At 38.3% G+C, this 25,247-nt stretch overlaps 1 protein-coding gene across 5 annotated transcripts in view; it reads right to left on the bottom strand.

Moving 5' to 3' along the window:
* COL8A1 (collagen type VIII alpha 1 chain) overlaps window positions 1–25,247 on the bottom strand; it is a 239,243-nt gene that overhangs the window by 84,083 nt on the left and 129,913 nt on the right. The gene's annotated exons all lie outside the window — the stretch shown is intronic.

The raw sequence follows: 25,247 nt of genomic DNA, 5'->3' as shown, positions 1-25,247 counted from the left end.
TGGGGCGTACAGTGGAGTGGGTGAGGTTAGGCGGAAGGTAAGGTGATGTTGCCCTTTCCTTTTCTACAGTCTGGGTACAGGCTACATACTTCTCCTGACTGAACAGTAATTCATTTACCTGTCACTCAGTTCACTGTAGTTATAATTAAGGATCATAGGACTTGGATCTTTTTCTAAACATATCTAAGATATTTATGAAAGTGTAGAATAAAAAGATACAAAAATGTAATGTATGCTAAGAAAAAAATTGACATTTAAAAATAGATTTATTAATTAATTATAATCATGTTTGTTCTATGCTGGGAAAATGTTAAACTTGGGTGAATTAAATTAATAAAATAACTATTTATCTTTTATTGTGTTCATTATGACTCCCCCAAAAAATATTATACCTGTGGGTAGGAGTTTATTCATCCCCAAACAGAAGCAAAATCTCCCTACTTCTTAAAAATAAGTGAACTTTTGAGATCTTCTCATTTTAGGAACATGAACCATTGTCTTTTTGTGCTGACTGTTATGTAAATCAAGTGTTCTGTCATGTATTACAGTGTTATCAACCAGTATTATGATAGATATCTCTCTCGGAACCTTTTGAAAAATGGTAGCATGAGGCTTTCTCTGCATGCAGATAATTCAAGTACAAAGAAAGGGAGAGAAATAAATAAAATCAAGGGGTCTGGTGTCCCTTCTTCTGGATTCTAATGCTGTCTTTATGTTAAGGCAATAGCGGCATTTAAGTTCTAATAGAGACAGAATACAAGGAACCTTTCTGTTTGCCACTGGGATGAGTTCTCAGTGGCATAAATCAGTAGTTAGTACCTTAGAACATAGATTGCCTATAGAAATGGCGGAGGTTGGACATTAGGCTGGCCCTCAGAGACCTGCTTAATTCATAACAGAGGCTCTATAAATCTGTTAAATGAATAAATTAACTTTTACATGATTCCCTAACCTGGATGTACGTCAGAACTATCTGGGGAGTCTAATGGGAATCTGGGTTTTTGAATTAAATAACTCTACCATTACCTTGTTTTGTGGGGGCTAGAAGGAGGATGACATATAGGCCAGAAGAAAAAAAGGTGTAAAGAAAGTTGTCATCTATTTCTGAGGTATAGAGTAACATCTGTCAAATTTGAAAGGTGCATTTCTTGCTGGGCTCCTCTTCTGCCTTGCAATATGCTCTTTCCCAGTCTCCTGGACATCTATCTATTCCCTTCTTGCTGCCCTAAGCTGCCTGCTGGGTACCTCCCCTAGGACTGCCACCCTGTTCATGGGATCCATGTTCCAAATTGCCTGGCTCAGCCTCTCCTCTCTGGAATCGAGTAATACTCCTGCTTTATCAGTGGCTCTCCAAGTGGGTGAAAGAAAGAAAAGCCCTCAGCACTTCTAGAGGTGTGTATATGCACTTTATAAGACTCAGATTGGTACTTTGGAAGTGTAATAATAGAAAGTAACCCAGATTGTTCAGAGTCTGCAGGGCTTGACTCAGCAGGCCAGCACTGGCAGGAAGCTGACCCCAAGACTGCTCCAAAGAGCAGGGGCTGCTTCTCTGTGTAATTTGACCCTGCTATTAACTACTATCTTTCCATATTTTTTCTTCTTGATATAAAATGTATAAGCCTTGTCCTTCTGAAAAGGTTGTAGCATCTTTGAGTGTAGGGAAATCCTACGTGTAGTACCTCTTTTGCTTTCCCTTTAAATATTGATTGACTGCTTGTTTGTTATTTTCCTGCCTTATTCCTTCCTGTCTCCATTGTTAAGCACAATTATTGACATAAAAGAGGTTTTTAATACCCATTTTTAGACTGCATTCTAGCCTGGGCAATAGAACAAGATTCCCGTTCTCTCTCCCTCTTTCTCTTTCTCTCGTTCATTTTTTTCTTTCTTTCTCTCTTTCTTTTTCTTTCTTTCTTTCTCCCCCACCCCACCCCGCCAAAAAAAATCTCACTCCAACAGGTCTGTTTAGATTTTCCATTTCTTGACTCAGGTGTGTTTGTTTCTTTTTAGGAATTTGTCCATTTCATTTACGTTAACCAACTAGTTGGCCTACAATTGTTCCTAGTATTCTCTTTATAAATCCTTTTTATTTCTGTGGGTGGGGTCATTGGTGATGAAACACTGTCATTTCTGATTTTGGTAATTTGAATCTTCTCTTTTTTTTTCTTAGTCAACTAGCTAAAGGTTTCTCAATTGTGTAAACCTTTCATAGAAGGAACATGTGAAAAAAAAGTGTTAAGGCACTGAACATATTCTCTTTGAGTTGAATTGGTTCTTGGTTATCCAATGGGGTTCATTCTAGTCATTTAATTTTCAGACATAAAAAAGTGAATGAGAAAAAAATTCTTAAAAGTATAATTTTTAGTACATAATTATTTATGTATGTAGTTACATTTTACCTAATATGTGTAAACATTTTACATAATTGTGCAAAAACTACAGCTTTTTATTAACATTACACATCTAATTTTAAGGGTTCTAAAATTCTGGCACATCATGAGAGAAGCTAATTTAGTTATGTTGCTTTTTGTTCTAAGATAATGTTGAGAAGATTTAATGTTGACTTTCTCTTAGAACTTTTGGCAACCAGGCATTTAATTTAAAAAAAAAATTGTAGAAGAGAAGTGAGTAAAAAATATATCCACTGTGGAGAATTTCTTTATAGGTTTTAAATATTAGAGAAACACAGGTTGCCTAGGAGTGAGAGTTGAGAATCTCGAATGGGTAATATCAACAGAGATCACTGAAAGCAAACTTTGGCTCTTTCCACACGCCTCTTAACTTTGTGCAGGGCAGGCCCGGCAAATAAATGTGCAAGGCCCTCTTCAGTATTGCAGTTGACACTTCTGGTAACTGAAACAAAGTCATTATTAGATTCTACTAATAACTCCTATATTACTGCCTTGCAGTAGAATTTCTTCTTTTTAACAATGTGACACAGCCAAGTGTTTTGTCTACAAAGTGCAATATGGTCTGTGAAATAATGGCAAGAGAATGAGGAAAAATAATGCTTCTTCTCCCAATTAGGACAATCCCTAGTGGTCTCATTCCAGTGATATTTGCCTCAGTATTCCCTGCCTCTGCATTTAACATCGTTCCTGAGGAGGGGTGAAGTGTAGAGGTTAATAGCATGACCTCTGGAGCTGGCTGCCAGGGCTGTTCACCTGGCTCTGCAATTTACCATCTGTGTGACTTCTCTGTCTCAGTTTTGTCATCTGTAAAATGGAAAACAGCACAAATCTCATAGCTTGTGAGATGTTAATCAGTTAATACAGCATCTGCATATGCTTCCTTGGAGTCTAAACTGAATGGAGCAGCCAGATTGATTCCTTTAAAACATGACTCGGATCACATCACTTTTCTGCTCAACACTCTCAGTGGTTCCCTACCTCCATTAATGTGAAAACCAAGGTCTTGCTGATGCATTATGTGGTCCTGCATCTTGAGGATTCCTGACGCCTCTTTGACTTCAGCTTCTGCCATTCTTCCCCCTTGCTTACTAAGCTCTAGGCTCACCAGCTTCCTTGCTTCACACACACCAAGCATGTTCCCTGTTCAGGATATCTGCACAGGCTTTCTCTCCTCTTGAAATCCTTACAGCTCACTCCCTCATTTCCTTTAGGTTTTATCCTGATGTCTCTCTTGACCATGTCTATAAAAAAGCAACTCCACCTAACAATACCTTCTCTTTAGCTTTCTATATTTTTCTCCACAGCACTTTACACTATCGAATACATTCTGCATATATTTATTTGCTTGCTATCTCTGACTTCTTACTAGAATGTGATCTTCATGAAGGCTCAGCAGCTACAACAATGCCTCACCCATAGGAGGTACTGAATAAGCATTTGTTTGATAAATGAATGAATGGATAAAGGAATGAATAAGAGTACTTAGAATAGTACTTGACACACCTGACGTCAGCTGTCATTGTCATCATCATCATCATCATAATTGCTCACAGGAATTGAAATTTCCCCTGTATTGCCCCTGGAATATTAGTAGTCAAAAACATGTTGATTCAGTTGGAAATGATAATGATAACTTATCTTTATTCATGTTCTCTTTGGGTACTAGTCAATCCTTAGCTACAGTCACTAGAGGCAACTAAATACTATATGAATTTTGCTGCTTGTATTTTATTGCATGACAATGATGGCTAAGACCTAGCTTAAGCAAAAGTGTGATGCAAGTTAAGTTTGGCATACTTCCTCTCTCTTTCCTGCACTTTTCTTCTTTCTGTGGGCTTTCTGATACTCAGACCAAGGCTCTATTTCTCCCATTATGGTGAGAAGTGTCTTATAGACAAACTCAGAGTTGTTTGTTAGTAACTTTAAGTATCATTTCTCAGGAATGTTTAAATTTTGTGACAGGGCACTAGAGAGGATAACGCTTAGCCCAAAGTTTAGAATATCTAATAGTGGATGCTGTTGACGTGTGGTAGTGCTGGGAGGCAGACAGCAGAAGCCTTTCTATTGCCTTTGAAATAATATTATGAAGGAGACAACTTCTTAGGTTCATGCATAGTTAGTGGCTTAGATTACCTCATTCTTCATCATAGGCTTCTGAACAACAGATATATGAGAGGGTAGAGGACAGTAATCGGTCCCAATAATATCAAAGTGCTTTCTAATTATGCTTTTCATTCTTTCATGTAAAACTTGAAATAGTTGTCATATTATAAGTGTAGTGAAAAGAGCATGGGGTTGTGAATTGGAACTCCTGGCCCTGTCTCCAACTAAGAAATATTAATAGTTCCCTGAAAAGGCCTCAGTGAGACATGCATGGAGGATGATCTTCAATGATCTTCCAGATCTGAAATGAATGATTTCTAGAGTTCTGTAACTAAGTGGAAGTTGATAGCTGAAAGATTCTGAAACAGACAGGAAAAGGACTCCACAATTCAAGAAAATCATTAAACTACTTTCAAGAGGACAGAATTAGAAGGATAACACCTCTCACTCCAGGAAACCTCTGATTAACTTCCACTCTCACACTACAGAATCCGGGGCTCCAAGAAGTGGAGGAGAATGCAGATTCCCACGGGCATGTGTTGTGCCTCAGTGATAACAAAATGCTCTGTTGCCAAAGGACATGCCTCTTTCTCTCTGTTAAGGAAAAATCTCACCCATTATGTGTAGGGGTAAAACCTTCTGAGGGAAAGTTTGTACTGTGACCACCCATATTTTGTTTGGCTCTAGTTAACACCATTATTTTTCTCCTTTCATGTTTTAAATGGGGTGAAATTTGCAAGCAGAAAGGAAAACACAAACCCAAGATATTTTACTATATATGTGTTTTGTGAAAAGTAAATTGAAACCAAATGAATTCAAGTCTGATATTTTTCTAATAGACTAAACTAAAAATGAGTGTGTTTCCCAGTTCCCTCAGTCGGAGCCTTGCTATGATTTTAGATGCTCTCTCAGTGGGCTATGAGTGACCTCTGGTCCTTATCGGAGGAAAAGAAATTCATGCTATTGTCTGACTATTCCTCTTGTTTTGCTTTCATCTTGTAAACAAGTCCTTCTGACGTTAGGAGCCTGACGCAAAATCATGAAGCTGTGCGGGGAAGAGTGGGAAGGCCTGTACATGAGAAGCTACTAGAACTTTCTAAGTGTAAGTTAGCCCACATGTAGAGATGGAACTTCCAGAAAATAACCAGAAGGTGGTCCAAATGCCCAACATCCACACGTCCAGGGTGTATGTGTTTGTGCAAACAACACAACTTAAAGGGTGACTCAGTCATGTTTTAGTAGTGACAGTATGTCTGGGCCTCTCAAATTTCGGAATCAGCTGATTTAAGAAATTTAGAAACAGTCATCTTTTCTCTTGAGATTTTGGTAAAGCTGTGGTAAAAATGGAAAAAAGGCAGCCAAAAGGGTTTGGCAGAATTAGGAGTATTCTTTCAGATACTTCATCCCTTCTGTCTGATAAGTGACGAAGATGACATTTGAAGCCTTCTCTCCTCTAACAGTGAGGAGGTGGTGAGAAACTTGCTGCTTGTCTGAAAGGTGACTTCATGTACCAAATGGGGCCAGAAGAGCATGAGGGTGCGTGTCTATGCTGTGAGAGATGAGCCTGTGACTCCCAGTGGAGTGGTTCCTCTGTCTGTGCCCATCCCTCTTCTGTGAGCACCAACTGTGGCATCTGGAGCACACCATTTCATGCTAGTTCTTTTTTATTCTTCCAAAAAAAAAAAAAAAAAAAACCAGGATACATGTGCAGAACGTGCAGGTTCGTTACATAGATATACGTGCATTTGATGCTATTTCATGCTCCACATCTATGAAAATAAAGGAGTTTACACAATGATCTCTGAGCTTCCCTGTGCCTTCGTACCTTGAGCTAGCATCTTGATTCTCAGAGCAGCAGTTTCTGTATCACTTGGGAGTTAGTTAGAAATGCAGAGTCTCAGGCCTCAGTCCAGACTGACTGCATTGGAGTCTGGCTTTTCATGACATCTCTAGGTGACTCATGTGCACATTAGCGTTGGGGAGGCGCTGCTCTCTAATCTTGCTTTTCATTCATCTAATTATTTCATCAAAAGTCAGGAATTTCAACACACTTTATGAGCGGGACTCTGTATGAATTGTGACTAGACTGTTTAATCTGTACTTAAAATGTTAAAAAAGAATGTATGTGTAAGAGGGAGTGTGTATATGTGAGGTGGGGGAAAGCGAAAGAAGATAGCAATATTTATTCAGAATGGAAAATTTGCTTGATTCTTAAAATACTGATTAAACTTTTTAGCTCATTTTATTTACCTTAGAATGGAAAATTAACTATATTTTTGGTTAGAATGGAGAAAGCCCTGTGCTTAGGGTGCAAATGTATTTGAGAAAGTAAAATAAAGCCTGAGAAAAAAATGTCTATAAAAAGTCTTTGAGTTGAAGTTCTCAGATAATTTCTCATAGTATTATCTGGTGTTAATTATATTCAGGTAAAATTACCTTTGCTCACCCGTCTGTCCAAAGTGCAGTGCGAGGTTCTGCAGAGGACAGAAACATCACAGGATTGTATGATGTGAGGGCAGGAAGAGAAATGTGGACAGATTTCGTCCTTCTACGTTCTTACCGTGCAGATGAGAAGATGAAGGCAGACAGGCTGTGATTTACAAGTCCAGTGTCACACAGATAACCTAAAGGCAGAGCCAGGCCTAGAAATCATGTCTTTGAAGGTAGATTCGGGACACTGAAGATCAGTTCAGAGACTGTTGCAATGGTTGAAGTAAATGTTAATGAGGGTTTGGTCAAATGCTGATGGTGTGAGTGGAGTACAGTGCACAGATGAGAGAAATGGCTGGAGTAGAGTCTCTAGAACTTGGATGATCCTTGGCTGTTGGGTAGTAGCAAAGTAGGGAAGTGGCTGTAGACTTTAGATATGTATGATGGAGAAAATGGTATTTGAATGAACATATGTTGTGGGTGTGGTGAGGGGAAGTTTTAGTTTTGACTTTATCACACGGAGAAACCCAGGAGCTAGCCTATAACTATTCCACCAGTGGGACTTGTTTCTGCTTTTCACATCCTACCTCATTTTGGTGGTCCTTCTCTACTTCTTCAAATGTGACTTATCTTCCCCTTTTTCTTTTCTTTTTCTTTTTTTTTTTTGAGACAGAGTGCAGTGGCGCGATCTCGGCTCACTGCAACCTCCCCCTCCTGGCTTCAAGCGATTCTCCTGCCTCAGCCCCCTGAGTAGCTGGGAATACAAGTGCACGCCACCATGCCAAGCTAATTTTTGTATTTTTAGTAGAGATGGGGTTTCACCATGTTGGCTAGGATGGTCTCGATCTCTTGATCTCGTGATCTGCCCACCTCGGCCTCCCAAGATGCTGAAATTACAGCTGTGAGCCACTGCACCCAGCCAATCTTCTCCTCTTCTATGAAGCATTCCTTGACTATAAACCTTCACTGTAGTCCTCCTCTAATGCTTGGAGCTCATGTTAGCAGCATCACTATTGAGTACTATTGAGTACCTAATGACACACAACTGCAGGTGATCTATTTTATTCATCATTAACACTGACATTCATCACTCAACAGTCTCAGTCTCTCCCCTGGAACATACATTCTAATTGGAGAGACACATCGTAAATAATAAATATACACACCGTACATAGACAGAGCAATTTCAGATGGTGACAAGTGGTAGAGCGAAAAATCAAATACAGTGATGTGATGGAGCCTGGGAGCAACTATTATATGAATTTTTTAATGGAGTGGTTTAGCTTCTAATTGTTTATGTTTTCTCTCTCCAACTAGAATGTAAGGAAATTGAGGGCAGAGGTCCAGCTTTCTGTTACTCTGGCATCCTTCATAATTTCCTTTGAAATCAGTGAGTGACTTGAACCCTTACTCTAGATCCTTCTCTAACATCAATTCTGCAATTTCTCTCATATAAATATTTGTATTCTGAACTGGCCAGGTGGCACTAGTGCTGTCACTAAGAAGAAAAATACAATTTGGTATGAACTGGCTTATAAATTAGGAAGTGAAGAAGGAATGCTTGGATGTGTGTCCACAAATCTTTCCAAAGAAATTGGTCTTCCAAGATGTAAGCAGCTGCACTGACTCGAGTATCTCATGTCTTTTAACTATCTTTGGTCAGTGAGAATTTGTAGCCCTCATTGTTAAAATTGTGTATTTTTCAAGCTAGAGTCACTCCTAGGTGCTGAAAGATTTCAAATCACCTTTCTAGTGCCAAAGCATTTTCAGTCAACTCCCTAAAACATGCTTTTATCTCAGCTTCCCCCATCTCTTTAGGCAAGGCCAGCATTTTAAACAATTTGGTTGTTTTCCTTTTAACTTTCTAATCTGACTAATTTAATTCTGAGTCATAAACTTATAAAGTTTATTAGCAGATCTAATCATCTCAAAGTTCTCTTTATAGCAGCTACCCCTTTAATGTCTCCTTTAGTTAACAGGAAACATTTGAGAGCTCAAATAACACCTGAGTTTTTTGTGTTAGTTTAAATTTTTGTATATTTCAGGTGGGGGTTATAGCAAACAAGCTAAATTCATGTTATTTTGTTAAATGTGAAAACTCAAGAAAAAAGTGGGTTTAAGAGGTTGATTGTGAGAATGTGACAAGGTAGATTTGAATCAGTGATACCTAAGTCTGTCTCCTGAATGACAAAATAATACCCCTATTTCTGAAACTTTGGTTACCACCTTAAACTCTGGTAGTCAGAATCTGGTGTGAGCATGGCTGGTTCCAGTTTCTGTTATGATGGTGCATGAACTGCGTGACCCTGGGCACTGATGAAAGGCTGCTCAGTGTCTCTGTCTCTGTGCAGGAGCCTTGGCCTGTGCAGACCTCCAGTGTCGTTGGTGCTGTGCTGTCTGCCTGTCCGCTCAAAGGGATGTTCCCTCCAATCTGCTCTTCCATCTTTAGTTTTCTTCTTTGGCCCTGTTTGAAGATCTGTTTCTGCCTTAACTGCTTTTGTTTGCTCTGGGTGAAAATATCACGACTGTTAGACTTATCCTCCTTGGTCCAGGCCTCTCCTGGTAGGCGCCGCTAGCAGATCCTTCCTACCCTTGAGGATGGGACCTGGAAAAGCTCTAAATCCTGTTAATCTTGAGAATACTTGAAAGAAGTTATTCTTAAATATCTAGGAATGGAAAGTGCTATAGAAGTTGAAACTTTTGATACTTCACTCTTTCTATGTAGTCTGTCAGATGTTAGGATAAACAATATTTAGAATTCTAGAACTTTTAGTGAAAAAAACCATTTACCTTTATACTCACTTAGCTGATACACCTTACTTTGTTTTCTAATTCTCTCTTTTTTTTTTTTTTTTTTGAGATGAAGTCTCATTCTGTTGCCCAGACTGGAGTGGAGTGGTGCGATTTTGGCTCTCTGCAACCTCTACCCCCTGGGTTCAAGTGATTCTCTTTCCTCAGCCTCCTGAGTAGCTGGGACTACAGTCACCATGACCAGCCAACTTTTATATTTTTAGTGGAGATGAGGTTTCATCATGTTAGCCAGGCTGGTCTCGAACTCCTGACCTCAAATGATCTGCCTGCCTCACCTCCCAAAGTGCTGGGATTACAGGTATGAGCCACTGAGCCCAGCCACTTTTTCTCTGTGGTAAGTACAATTATATAGTGATGTGTTTTGAGAAATGTGTCATTAGGCAATTTTGTCATTGTGTGAACATCATAGAGTGTACTTACACAAACCTTGATGGTAGAGCCTACTACACACAGAGGCTATAAGCGTAGCCCATTGCTCCTAGGCTGCAAACTTGTACTGCAAGTTTCTGTACTGAATACTGTTGGCAATTGTAACACAGTAGTAAGTATTCATGTATCTAAACATAGAAAAGGTATAGTAAAAATATGGTGTAAAAGTTTAAAAATAGTATACCTTTATAGGGTACTTTACATGAATAGAGCCTACAGGACTTGAAGGTAGGCAGTCTTAGGAGGATGACTTCAGCAAAGGCTCAAAGGTGTACTTTATAGGTAGTTCTTTTATTTCAAAAGCTAAAATTTAACTTGAACTATCTTTAAGTAAAAATAAGCTATTATAAATCTATTGGGATATCTCATGAGAGTCCCTTTACAATTCTTTAGTTCTGGGTGAGTCAGTGAGTGAGTGAGTGAGTGGTGGGGGTGAATGCGAACACTTAGGACATTAGTGAACATTATCGTGGACTTTACAAATATTTTATACTTTGGCTTCATTAAATTTATAAACACTTTTCTTCAATATAAAATAAACTTAGCTTTTGTAACATTTCTTCTTTTTAATTTTTTAACTTTTTGACTCATTTTAAATAACACTTAGCTTAAAACAAACACATTGTACAACACTATAAAATGTTTCTGTCTTTATATCCTTATTCTATAAGCTTTTTTCTATCTTTAAATTATCTTTTTACTTTTTAGACTTTTCTTTTGTTAAAAACACAAATACACACATTAGCCTAGGCCTATACAGGGTCAGGTTCATCAATATCACTGTTTTCCACACCCACATCTTCACACCTTATCCCACTGGAAGAACTTCAGGGACAGTAATACACATGGAATTGTCATATCCCATGCCTTCTTTTGGAAAAACTGCCTCAGGCTGTTTTACAGTTAACTTTTTTTAAATATGTAGAAGTAGTACACTCTTAATGATAAAAATGTGGTATAGTAAATATATAAACAATAGCATGGTAATTTAGCATCATTATCAAGTTTTATGAACTGTATGTAATTACATGTGCTATACTTTTATACCATGGGCAGAGCAATAGATTTGTTTTTACCAGTATTGCCACAAATACCTGAGTAATATGTTGTGTTATGATGTTACAATGGCTACACCTTCACTAAGCTACAGACTTCAGCTCTATGGTGATCTTATGGAACTACTGTAATATATGAGGTCTGTGGTTCACCAAAATATCTTTGTGTGGCTCATGACAGTATAGTCCCTGGGACTTTTCCCCAGGTAAAACCTAGAATAGTCTTGAGACAAACTGAAGAACACTTCTGACCCACTTTTGACCTGCTAAAGCCAAATGCAGTGTGATCAATTGTTCATTCAAATGGTTTTGTTACTTTTCCTGATTTTAATAGTACTAACTTGCCTTTTTTCTTGGTCACCATCGGTGACAAGAGTGAAAAAAGAAGGGGGAATGAAATGGAAAAGAAAAGATTGCTGCAAGGCAAAAGAGACTTGTTACCGGGGAATATACAAATGTTCATTATACTCAATATTGTAGTGGTGAAAGCGGTTTAGATATGGCCATAATATTATTTTCTTAGCCTGCTATCCATTTTTCTCTGACTGTTTGAGATATGCTTGGTTTTTGAGCTACAGAAGGTTTCAGTTGTTTAGACAAGGTAAATGCTGGTTGCTGAGGAGTTATGCATTAGAACTGGGCTTGTGAGCATCCTGCACCATGGATGCCTGTCGTTTCTACCAGTTTTCATAATTGAATTCCACTTGGTGGTGGTGGTGGCTGTGGGTGGTGTGTGCGAGCAGGCATTGGTGGTGAGAGAGGGCAGAAAGATGAGAGTAAACATCTGGCCCAGTACTGAGGCTTTCCTACCTCAGTAGAAAGAGGAATGGGACACCCTGTAACTCAATTCTTCTCTAACTACCTCCAGGAATAACGTACTTTCATTAAAAATTAGTCATTTTTAGGCTATAAAAAGGGCTTTTCTGCAAGAAGAAAGCATTGCTATTCATTTGTTGTAACATTAACACTTGGCAATTTAATCCCATCCCTTTGGTAACATTCTCTTGAAATGGTATAATCAACCACACTGGAAAACTAACAACAAAATCTAGGCTCTGTTCCTAATGAACTGTTTGGTTTCAGGAAATCAACTTTACCTCTCTGGGCCTCAGTTTCCTTACCTGTCAAAAGAGAGGGCTTGGATTACTAGAGCCTTAAAAAAAAAGGTCACTGCTAATTCTGCCCTTAGAACGAGGCCCCATGAAAGTGGCTGGGTGGCAGTGAGGTGGGTAGAGAGTGTTCTGAGGGGCCAGGAACAGTTAGCAAACCTGCATACTGGCCCACCTAGGATCTTATGAAAAGGCAGACTCGGGTGAGGCCTGAGTCTCTACATTTCTTCTAAGAAGATCCCAGGTGATGCTGATGCTGCTGGTTCGTGGACCACCACACTTTGAATAGCAAGATGCTAGATGACTTCTTCCCCAACTTTCTCATCCCATAGATGAAACTGGATCCTAGAAAAGCAAAGTGATTTACCTGAGCTCACACAACAGTTGGGTACCATATCCTATATAAGAATTCATGGTATCATGACTATCAGTTTGATGACAATATCACTTGCTACATCTCTCATATGGCTTCTGCTGCTAAAAGTTGTTGGATAATGACATTTTGTGGTTTACCTGTCTTAGGAGGTGTTCTGGGCCAGTGTTTTGGCCACATTATCTCATTCACTTTCACAATTTCATCTCAAATCATATGCAGTACAATCATCCCTTGGTATACCCCGGGTATTTGTTCTAGAAATTGGTGCATCCTCAAGCCCGCCATCAGCTCTGCAGAACTTGTATACAGGAAAAATCGGCCTTTTGGTATCCTGTGAATGCTGTGTTTTCAAGCTGTGCTTGGTTTAAAAAAATTCATATGTAAGTGGACCCCTGCAATTCAAACCCACATCATTCAGGGGTCCACTGTGGTTGTTAGGAAAATGAAATTTGTTACATTAACTAATTTTCAATTCATGGCTTTAATCTCCATTTAGAATTCCCGGTAGAGGTTTGTGCATTGTGCACCGAGAGGAAGTAAGAGTCCTCCAGGGAAAATATCCTGTTTGCTGATACCATGCATTTTAACAGCTGTTCATTTATGCTCCTCAGGTGATATCAGCTTCGGCAAAGATTGTTTTTAGATTACCAGGGCCCACATTCTGTGGAACATTATGAGTAAAGATAAAATGAAAGTTAATTACTTTTCAAAGCAAGGAGGTGGCCAATACAAACATGCTACCCCCAGTAAAACAACCGCCACATTGTCTTTCATGTTCATCATCCACATCCAATAGTATGTTTTGAGTCCCTGGGGGTGCAAGGCAGTGATTAACAAAGTTAATCAAGAAAAGACAGTTTGTACCTCTAGGGACTTTAAAAAACTAAGGTAGAATGCATTTTAAAATATCCATTACCCTAGAATTTGTTCTCACCTTCGTCTGAGGAAAATAATATTTTTTCTAATCTAGATAGATAATTTCACAAAATACGTTAGAACATAAGTCTCATGAAATGCACTTAGGGAAAAAAATGTTTTTTAGCACTTAAATTTAGGACTGACTAATATATATTTTCCTTTAAGTTTTACAAAGCACAGTAGAATATTAAAGTATCAGAAGTTTTATAATAAATAAGTCATTTTAACTTTGTTTAATAACATTTCCTAATCCCATTTGACCACAGCTCTTACCCTCATTCTCGACCCACTTTTCTTCATGTAATGCCTATTAAGATCCTATAGAACTAACAAACAGTGGTGTACACTTTGGGAAAGGCTGGTCTAGATTATTGTCCCTAATTTTTCAGTTTGCTTTGTCTATAGTTATCTGGCTGATGTCTTATGTTGAATGTGTCAGTACAAATTGTTTGGAAATACTGTTTTTTAAGGGTATGATTTTAACTGTCATATTTTAAAGGAAAATGTTTAGGTAAATGTGTAAACAGTAGCCTGAGTTTTTCTTTCTGGTTGTAAGAGCTTTCAGCATTTCTCCATGAGCAGTTTGGTTCACTATCTTTTGCTGTTCCCTCTTCTGTGAGGAAGTTGAATAGATGGGAAGACGTTTTTAGAATTGAAAGTAAAAAATTCAGGCCTTTGCTGATGTTGGTTGCATCTGGGGCAGTGTTTTTCAAAGTATTATATGTGCATATAATAGTGAGAAACTTTTAAATGGCACATGGATGAATGTTAAATATTTATAGTCATATATTTAATGTGTTTTAGAAGAATTATATATTGCTAAAGTAGTATTTATGCTTTAAAAAGTAAGTAAATTTAAAGATAAATACCAAATAAATAATGGCAAAAATTATGAAAAGAAGTGTACAAATGACTAAAGCTTATGAATTAATGCCTAGGGGATTAAGCAAGAAGTGGGATCCAGGCCCTGGTCTGTATCTTTTTAGAAATGCTATCACCTCTGTGCCTGAGAACAGTCATAGTTTGATGGAAATGATGCTGGGTTAAGATTGAGGAGATTATGGCCTGTGGAAACAAAGACAGTATGGCTTGATTCCTGCCACTAAGAGATGTTGTATACTGTTTCTACTCTTAGCCTGATATCCAAAGAATTAAATGCCTCACATGTAACCCCACACATGAAATGCCATGTAGATGAGTTAGTGCCAATGAATAAAACTCAACTCTGACTTCCTTGTTCTTTGGACAAATAAAATTACTAGTAAATTTAGCCAAAAATGCTAAGATAAATGACTTACATTTGCCCTTTTAAATGAGCCATTAATTAATATCACTGGGTCTTTTGCCTTCTAAGAGTTATTGCCTTAAAGGGGCCATTATAATAATTTGGCTGCTTTCTGTGTAGAATAGTGGTTCTCTACTGAGGATGATGTTTTCCATCTATAGAGACACTTTTGACTGTCATAACTGGAGAGGGGAGAATGTCTGTGAGCATCTTGTAAAAGTCCCGGGATGTTTCTAAAACTGTCACAATACACAGGTCAGCCTCCTACAGCAAAGAAATATCTGGTCCAAATTTCAGTAGTGCTGAGGGTGAGAAATCCTGAGTTGGAGTGACTTTAGCAGGAAGAATTGAACATAATGATTATGGAGCTCAGTCAGATGGGCTCATTGGGCATATTTGAACATAATTTTTAATGCTGCCAATGCATTATTTTGCTTCAGAGATGAAGTAATGATAACACAGTAAACTAAATGTGGTATTCTGAATAATGGACCTCCCAAGATGTTCATGTTGCAATCTCCAGTATCGATGAGTCTGTTGTTTTCCATGACAGAGGGGACTTTGCAGGTGTGATTAAGTTAAGGATCTTCAGATCAGGTGACTATCTTGGATTGCTTGGGTGGGCCCAATCTGATCACCAAGGGTCTTTTGAGAGGGAGGGCAAAAGTCAGGAAGGGAGACGTGATGAGGGAAGCAGAGGCTGGAGTGACGTGCTCTGAAGTTGGAAGAAGGGTTCACAAAACAAGAAATACAGGCAGCTTTAGAAGCTGGAAAGACAAGGAAACATTTGCCCTAGGAGCCGCCAGAAAGAATGCAGCCCTACTGACACCTTGGTTTTAGCCCTGTACAACTGTTTTGGATTTCTGATCTCTAGAATGGTAAGCTACTAAATTTGTGTTGTTTGATGACATTAAATCTGTGTTGGTTTGTTACAGCAGTAAGAAAGAAATACACTATCATTTGGCATAATTTGAGAGTAGATGTGTATTTCCATATCACATAAATAGATTTCATATTTTTATTGTATTAAAACACAAAATACAGCTAAACCTATAGCTAGTTGGAACATTTTATTCCCCTTAAGGTTTGGGAGGCATTTTGGGATTTTTTGCATGAATATTGATGATCATATGGTAAAGTGCTGGTGGGTGTAACAGCTGGTTGATAGAATCCTAGACAGGCCAACTCTCTTGTGCTGCCTTCTTTTACTGGCACTTTATGGGGATAATAATCCATCAAGTACGTTGAAAGATGCAGAGTACAAGGAACTTGTGACAGTAGCTGAACAACTATTTGCAAAATTGCCAAAAAGACAAATGTTTATTATACTCTTGCTTAAATGGTTTCATTAATTTTTACACCATGTTAAATTGGTTATTATAATGTTATTAATATAATAAATTTCTCACCAAATCCTCACTGAAACACTGCTTTTCAGTTTGAACCCTGAATAAAGATGGTATCAGTTTTCCCTGGTTCACATCAGCTACGTGTGTAAGCAATCGGATGATGTTAAGAGCACAGCAGAGTCTTATACTGCCAGCACCTAGTGTATATATTCCTTGGTGGTCTGGTGTGGACATCTGCAGCCTCCTGCCCAGGCATAGCTCCCCACTCTCAACCTCACACATGGAGTGCAGTTCTCTCATCTACTCTTCTCCATTTGTGACATGAGAAAGTTTTAGTCACACACACGCATGAACAGATAAGGATAACTAACTTTTGCATGATGCCTAACAGCACACAAAGTGCATTTTGCCTCCATTATCTTATAATCCTTAACACAAACACTGTTATTATCAATATTTTACAGATTAGGAAATATGGGCTAAAAGAGTTTCAGTGACTCTGAATAATGTCAAAAAGGCAGTTGGTAGTTGAGGAAAGACTTGAATTTTAATTATTTGACCTGGAACCCACTGGTTGGTCTGCTGCTAGGTGGCTCGATATTGCCTTCAGATTTTCAGAGAAAGGCAGTTGGTAGTTGAGGAAAGACTTGAATTTTAATTATTTGACCTGGAACCCACTGGTTGGTCTGCTGCTAGGTGGCTCGATATTGCCTTCAGATTTTCAGAGATGGACAGTTATATGCCAGGTGCGGTGGCTCAGGCCTGTAATCCCAGCACTTTAGGAGACCAAAGCTGGAGCACAGGAGTTCAAGACCAGCCTGGGCAACATAGTGAAAACCGCCGCCTATAAAAAATTTAAAAAACTGGCCATGCGCAATGGCTCACACCTGTAATCCCAGCACTTTGGGAGGGAGGCAGAGGTTGCAGTCAGCCAAGATTGTATCATTGCACTCAAGTTTGGGAGGCAAGAATGAGACTCCATCTTAAAAACAAATAAACAAAACCCCGCAAAACAAAAAAATTAGCCAGGCATGGTGGCACATGCCTGTAGTCCCACCTACTTGGGAGGCTGAGATGGGAGGATCACCTGAGCTTGTGGAGGTTGAGGCCATAGCGAGCCATGATCATACCACTGGGCGACAGAGCAAGGCCCTGACAGAAAAAAAAAAAAAAAAAAAGGGAAAGAGAGAGAGAGATGAGCAGTTGCAGAGCTCACTCAAAGTCATTGTGATGATCACACTGAGCACATAGCTGGAGGGCCCACTGTGTGGTCCAGTCCACTTGCTCTTAATGTTCTCTTGCTCTGAAGATTTTATTTCTTTGCCTCTGGGCCTTGAGAGACCTCCTATTGAAGCTTCACTGTTCTTCTTCTTAGGGCAGGGTAAAAAAGGCATTTCTCTGACTCCTGGTTTTTATAATATCCTTTCCCCAGGGTCTTTCTTCCTTTGTGAATTCAATCTTTCTCTGAATTTACTCTCTCTGAAGTCTGTTAAATAAAGCAACTTGGAGTGAAATAAATGATTAGCTACATTCTTGTTCTTTTTTTCTTCGTTTTCATACATTATAACAAAGTTTATACTAGATGGAATGAAATGTAGCATTAATATTACATAATATATTGTAGTAAATTATATTAAAAGATGTCTTCAGGTCTTTGGTAAAAAATGTAGCTCATGATTTCTATTATTATTTTGAGGATGCAACATGTGTAAATTTACTATGCATTGTCTGGGAAATTTTAGGACCTATTTAGGGCTATGCAATTAGTTCTAATGAAGTGAGGTTGATGCTTGCTTACAGTTGATTACAGTGATTTTGGTTTTGTGTGGAGTTTTCAAAACTAGCTACCTCTGGGAGATTTTTGTCCTATTTGATAAGGGAGATAATATTAAGATTTGTTAGAGCCAAAAGTATTTTATGTAGTATTAAAAACAACAAAGGTAAAAAAAAACCCTCTATATGGCTAAAAAGGTTGCCAGATCCCTTGCTGTGTACCTCACATGGGTAAGGTAGTCTGACTATTATATCCATATTAATTTAGTCACAGAGAACTGTCATGGTAAATAAATTAGCACTCTTATCAAGAACTTATTCTATTTATTACCATATTATAGACTTAAATAAACAAAATCAACATGATTTGGCATAGGATTTTAGAATCCAGAGGAAAGTTCTATATGTTTGGATTGAAAACAAAATCATTTACACTATGTGGAAAGGTATTGGAAGAAGAAGTCCAAATTGAAAGCCAACATAGGAGAATTAATAAAAAGACTCTACAATTCCATGACATGAGACATAGAGAAAAGTAGAAAAAATGCCCATTGATAAAGGGGATAGTTTTGTCTGTGCAGGGAAGGGTGAGTCTCACTTCTTAACGTCACATCGACACGTTACTATTTGGCAAATTTCTCAGATCATGCGGAAACTAAAAATGATAGAAGATTAGCAAGGACAGAAATAATACACTAACTTTACTACCCAGTGTAAGGTGACTAAAATATATTATTTGATGATTCTACCTATAAAATTCAAAGTAAAAGACTGAAATTTATGGCATTTGGAAGACACACGCCAAAAGCATGGAAACTCTTATTCCTTCTCATTGCTTTTGATGGTGGTAAGACAGTGTTAGGAGTATTCCTGTCCATTAGCTTCCAGTGCTATATTTTGCATCAACTACATTTGTTTTCTTACAGTCTGAGCTTTCATTTTAATTGGTTGATGTCATTTTGTCTGAGTCTTTATACACTGAGAATAAATGTATTCCTCAGAGTGAGGCACTAAAATAGTGTATTAACATTTTTAAAGATGGTAACATCTGCGAACTACTCAGAGAGATTTTCTTTATGAATAGTGCAGTTCAGTTTTAAGTATCATTGGAGGAAGTGGGTAGAAAAGCAATGCCTTTCATTCTCCCCTTCCAGCTGCAATTACACCAGCAAATAGGATGATAATTCAGTCATGCTAATCCAGTCCAAAAATATTTCCATTTCTTTTAGGAGTGAGACCTTGAGGTCCACTCGAATTCTTGTGTTGCCTCCCCTTCCCAGTGTCTTTTTAAATTTTGGCAACATTTTTGCGATTAGGTAATGGAAGCACAATTCCCTTTCAGAATATTACTCTACAAGGAGCCAAATTCAGACATTATAAAGAAAACATACAACTCTACCTTAAGTAATGATTCCATCATTAAAATAAATACTGACAATTCGCAAATAGCAATGGGAAATGGGTTATTGAGATCTGACTACTGTCCATTTCAGTAGGAAAAAGATGTATAACTGGGTTGAATTGAGTGATAAACTGTTACTAAAGAATAGCAATTGCTCATTGAATATGACTTATGTATACTGTTCTATCTTTTTACAGCTTTCAGGATCAAATGCCAATAAATGATACCGGTACCCCCAACCATCCTGCTTTAAGAAGGCAAGCAGAGAGATACATTTGAGTCTGAATACTGACTCTAACCTGGTAGCTAGACAAATAGCCTTGGAAAATTCATTCCATTTCTACACATTCAAAATAGGAATAATGACCCTTGCCCTCCAAGACTGTTTTTAGGGATATAGAGAATATATATAAAATGTCTAGTGCAGTACTAGGCACTCAGGAGGAGCTCATTACATAGTGATTAAACTTGAGAAGAGAGCCCTTCTTGTAAATTCATGATCTAAATTTGGTTGGGTGGCATGCTGGCCTTCCATTCCTTGCTACATGACAGGCCTGAACAAGTGCAGAGCATCATGGGATTTCAGACCCGATAGCCTGAGGTAGTGTCCAAGAAGCTGAACCTGTTTGACTACTCTGAACAGTGTACATAATCAATTCACTTCAAACAAACAATCAAAAAAACCCAAAAACTTCATTTCAGTTTTTGGCCCCTAAACCTAATTCCATGGAATGTTGATTTTTTTTTTAGCTTATTGTTTTGGTTTTACAGAGACAAAGTTCAGTCACAGCACTTCTGATGGGCTGAAAGCATACAGTTAGGCAAAAACAGAATGTTTGCAATATGACAATATTGGGTTAAATATTTGTGCTATTCTTTTAATGTGAGCTTGTTCGTGGCACAGTCAGGGTAGCTGGAAAGAATCATTTGATTGGGAGGATTCCTGAGGGTTTATTTAGAATTATTGAGTCACTGAAGTTCAGGCTGGAAGTAATCTTGTGGTCATATCCACCTGCTTCCCAGAAGGACAACCCACTCCTTTGAAAAAAAAACCCTGAAATTTATCCTGTCCCTCAAGAGCTGCCAAGAAGGGTTCTGAAGTTTTAAACAATCATGAGGGATGCTTACGTATTGTGCCTAATAATAGGTCTTCCCACATCTAAATGAAGCAGAAACTTATTTCCATTTTCAATGAAATAAGTCTTAGTTTGTGAAATAAGTTCCAATTTATATTTTATCCTTTGTGATTTTCTTTTCCTTCTTATCCAACGGAGAACTTTCATTTATTTATTTTTTATTCAATCATTCTTTAACAAATATTTTATGGGTAGCTGCTATGTGCCAAGCCCTGGTAGGATAAAATGTGGGTAAATATGGAAAGGAACAAAGGATAGATTTTGACTTGTGGAATATAGAGTCTTATGGGGGAGCAAAGCATGTAAAAATAATTAAAATATGATAAGTACTATAACAAAGCTATGCAAAATTATGTGAGAATTCTACAACTCCAAACCACTTAAGGTACTTCTTTTTAAAAAATTTCACATTCATGTTATTAAGTTCTGAACATGAACATACAAAGGAGAAAGCAAACAATGACCCTCCTGGTGGTTTTTCTCTCTGGACTTTTGAAAAGTTCATACAGAAGATAACGATTCTCTATTCTTCTTTTCATTACTTTGTGGCCTATTCACACTTAATGTCAGAGAGTTCTTCCCTCTGCAACCTAAATCCCTTATGCAGAAGGGGAAGTGGGGAGGGAGCTCATGCTTACTGACTGCTAAACACAACAATGCTGTGTGGGAGTTACTATTTTTCTTATTTTTTTTTTTTATTGTCGAATTTCTGAGGTGAGAATGTACATGCTCAGCATTACTGTTGAATAGGTAAGAGAGGAAACTGAGCATCAGAGAGCTTAAGGGTGATGCCTGAGGTCACAAAGCTGGTAAGAGCTTATATGTTCTGTGGTCTTCGTACAACTCCAAACCACTTAAGGCACTTCTTTAAAAAAAAAAATCACATTCCTTTTATTTAATTCTGAACATAAAAATCAGACAAGAAGTACCCCAACCTTATGAGCATTTAAAATATTTATAATATATAATCATGATGTAACATGCTACATGTCCTTGTTAGTGAGTAGGTGATTATAATACTGTCACGAAAGCATGCTTGACACTTATAATTACTATCATTATTATTGAGACAGGGTTTTGCTCTGTCATCCAGTTTGGAGTTCAGTGGCACAATCTCGGCTCACTGCAGCCTCAGCTACCCAGGGCTCAAGCCATCCTCCAACCTCAGCCTCCCAAGTGGCTGGGATTACGGGTGTGCACCTCCAGGCCTGGCTAATGTTTTTGTTTTTTAGAAGAGGTGAGGTTTCGCCGTGTTGCCCAAGCTGGTCTCGAACTCCTTCCCTTAAGTGATTCTCCTGCCTTGGGCTCTGAAAGTGCTGGGATTATAGGCATGACCCACTGTACCTAGCCAGCACTTCTAATTACTTCATAGTTGGTGGAGATGGAGAACTTCGGATTTGTATAACAGGCCTTCCTAACTTGAAAGTCAAATTCAATAGTTTCCCTTTCTTATTCCAAAGAAAACTGCAACTACTTATGTGAGACTCAGTCCATCTCAGAGAGGCAGCAGAGCGTCGTGGTGAAGAGAGTTAGCCCTGGAGTCCAACAACCTGGGTGCGTGTCCCACTCTGCTGCTTGCTAGCCATGTGATGACTCTTAGTCTTCTCATCTCCAAAATGAGAATAGTGATAACACTTTTTTCACAGGGCTGTTGTGAAATGAAAGGTGGTAACAAATGTAATCCACTTAGCACACAAGCCTCCACATAGAAGTCCTTCATACACATAAGCCAATATTAACCTCCTATCTTTCCTCGACCTTAAGATATCCCTGACAAGTGGTGAAAATCTCCCTTAGTGACTTGTTTTGGGGACCTAACCAGGAAATAATTTGGGTCTAACCCAAAGCACCACCTGCTGCTGTAATTGAAGGCAGTCTTCTTGAGTTTTAGTCTTTGAGGAAATAGAGAGCAGCTGGTCTTTCATGTTCTTGATGACTTTTATTAAGCTACACGTCATCATTTTTGTTTCTAGACTAAATACTCTCCCCACTCAAACTCTTTCTACCTCCTTTAAACTTTCTTCATAAATCTTTTTTTTAAATCCCTCGATCCAATCTTTCAGTCTCCTCTGGACTCTACAGAATAAGGCCACTGGTGTGAAAATTTTATTGATGGAAAATACAAGAGATTTTTCTTTGAAAATAAGTAGGGTCCACAATTGCTGACCTAGAATTACTGGAAAACCTCAACTGAGATGGTTGAGGTAACAGTTGCTAATGAAGTAACTCAGGAATAAAAGTTTTTGTGGATATTAAAAATACACTCCAATCCATATTTATGTATCTTTCAGCTACAGTAATTTATCTTGCTAATGTGTTTTTCTCACTCTCCCAAATGGAGATTCTGACTTGGTCACTGCCATGCCAGAAACAGATTGAACCCTTTCTACAAATATAAACCAATTTGCAAAAAGAGTTAAATAGTTCTGAAAATGCCTGTGGAGATAATTTATCTCATCTCTCTCATTTGACAGATGAGGCAACAAGGTTTAGTGAGGTTAAATGATTTGCTCACGGTCCTACACCAAGTTAGTGAAAGAGTGAAGTATTTTGACTTCCATTGCAAGACTATCTGATATTAAGAACTGTCTCTCCTGTTGATGATTTCAATAGGCTACTATTGATAAATGAAATACAGTTGTCTCACGATGACTGGCAACTATATTATGGAAGGACAGAGGGAGATGTTCCACAACTTATTGAATAGATACACTTTTTCCATTTTCTGGGGATTACAGAGAGCAAATAGTAGTGAGATCCTACAAAGAGAACATAGGTGTGAAGGGTTTTGCTTCCTTGTTCTCTGTTCTTTTCTTTGCTATTATACACATGTCACTTCCCACATGTCCAGCTTCTATCTGGATTGAACACAAAAAGAGATGTCAGTAGTAATATGATTTCATATTCTTAAACTCATCTTCCTAGGCTTTGACAATTACCTAATGAGTATTTTCAAGCACATCTTGGACTTGGAAGATTGCAACCTTGGCTCAGAAAGGAACAATCTTATTCTTCAGGCTATTTGTCTGAAGCTCTGGAAGCTGTAGTGGAATAATGCACATATGGTGCTCATCTCAGATGACTGCTAGAAGCTGCCGAGTTCTTTATCCATAATAGATAGTTATGTGGATAGAGAGAGTATGCTTGTCAATATTTATATGGATAATGATCTGTGCTTTTCATCCCTCAATATATAGGACATTTTAATTTCTAGTGGGTGAAAGAAAAATCTAAACATATTTTTAAGTATGAGATAATAAAATGAATCCTAAGGAGTTGGTTTTTGAATAAATTGTCTTGTATTCCCAATGTGAAAAATACTATCTCATACATTTTTGCTGTTTTACTACTATCTTTACCAGTGAACTTCACCTCAACAACCTAATTACTGATAACTATTTTTGTGGAGAATAAACCATTCTGTCATGGATTTTTATATAGCACACATAAGGGAGTCTTGAGAGGCAGTATAGTGCAGAAAATGACAAAAACAACAAGGAACAACCACAACAAACAACCCAGAAAAATGGAGATCTGCTCTACCATCTGGGAGAACACCTAGCTGCCCAATGTGCTCACATTTCTTGGTCTCAGACCTTCTCTTCAGCTGAGCACATGCTGGCAACATGTCCTTCTAGTACATTCACCTTCCCTTCCATATTCACCATTGTCCTTCCTTTCGAAAAGTCTCCTCTGGGCCAAGGAGGAAAATATCCCAGGCACTTTTAATACATGTTGTATTGTGTCCAAGTCAGCATGGCCAAGCAGTGGTTGAGAAACAAACCAGCAATTGTTTGAGAACTATCACTGGCCAATGACTCAGTCCCTAGCATTTCAGACAAGTTGTTTTGGGAATTGTATGGCCTCAAGCAGGGAAAGGCAGACTTGTTCACCCACATGTTGAAGGGTCGAAAGCAAGGAAGATGGTAATTTGTTCCCCTGTTTAAATGTGTTCCACCCACTCACAGCCACAAGTGGGAGTGAAGGATGGGCTTTTGACCTACGGGGGGAGCCATACTGGTCCCCCTCATTTCCTTGTAGGGAAGTTGGGGAGACTAGTGAGATCATGTCTATAAAGTGGATTGACTGGAATGTGCTCATGTTGTCCAATGTGAATGAGGCTAGTAAGATTTTTTAAAATGTTGCTTCTCTTTTCTCACAATCACAAACCACTGGCAACCTGTGTAGATTTTCCCATGTCCTTACGTTCAGTCTCTCTGCCAGCACACTCTGGGTAATTCATTTGTGGTCTTGTGTAAATGGCCAAGTCCTAGCTCTTTGTCTTGTGAGACCTTCCCATAGACAGCTGAATCTGTTCTGAGTGAGGAACTGTATGGAAAACTCTGAAGGAGTAAAAAGAGGATTTCAAGTTGTTCCTGAAGTCTAGCAAATTCATCATAAATTCATACAATATTTGAGTACTTTCCACCTTGCCTGACATAATATTCAGAAGTTCTCTATTAGTTCAAAATTGCTTCCCTAAACACCTGTATATATGTCATGCGACATACTGTAAGATGTTCTGCATTAAGAAACTATCTGATTTGATCTAAGATTATGCCTTTAAGAGACTTTGGACTATCATGTATTAATTTATTCTTATTTTGTACTGTCCCTATAAAGAAAATCATTTTAAAACGAAGGCTTCTGTGGAGTTTCCTGA

The sequence above is a fragment of the Aotus nancymaae genome, unplaced genomic scaffold (assembly GCF_030222135.1).
Source record: "Aotus nancymaae isolate 86718 unplaced genomic scaffold, 86718_ANA_hifiasm-v0.15.2.pri h1tg000011l, whole genome shotgun sequence".
NCBI classification, from domain to species: Eukaryota; Metazoa; Chordata; class Mammalia; order Primates; family Aotidae; genus Aotus; species Aotus nancymaae.
The sequence above is the reverse complement of the archived record's forward strand: the minus strand, read 5'-3'. Positions and strand labels throughout refer to the sequence as shown.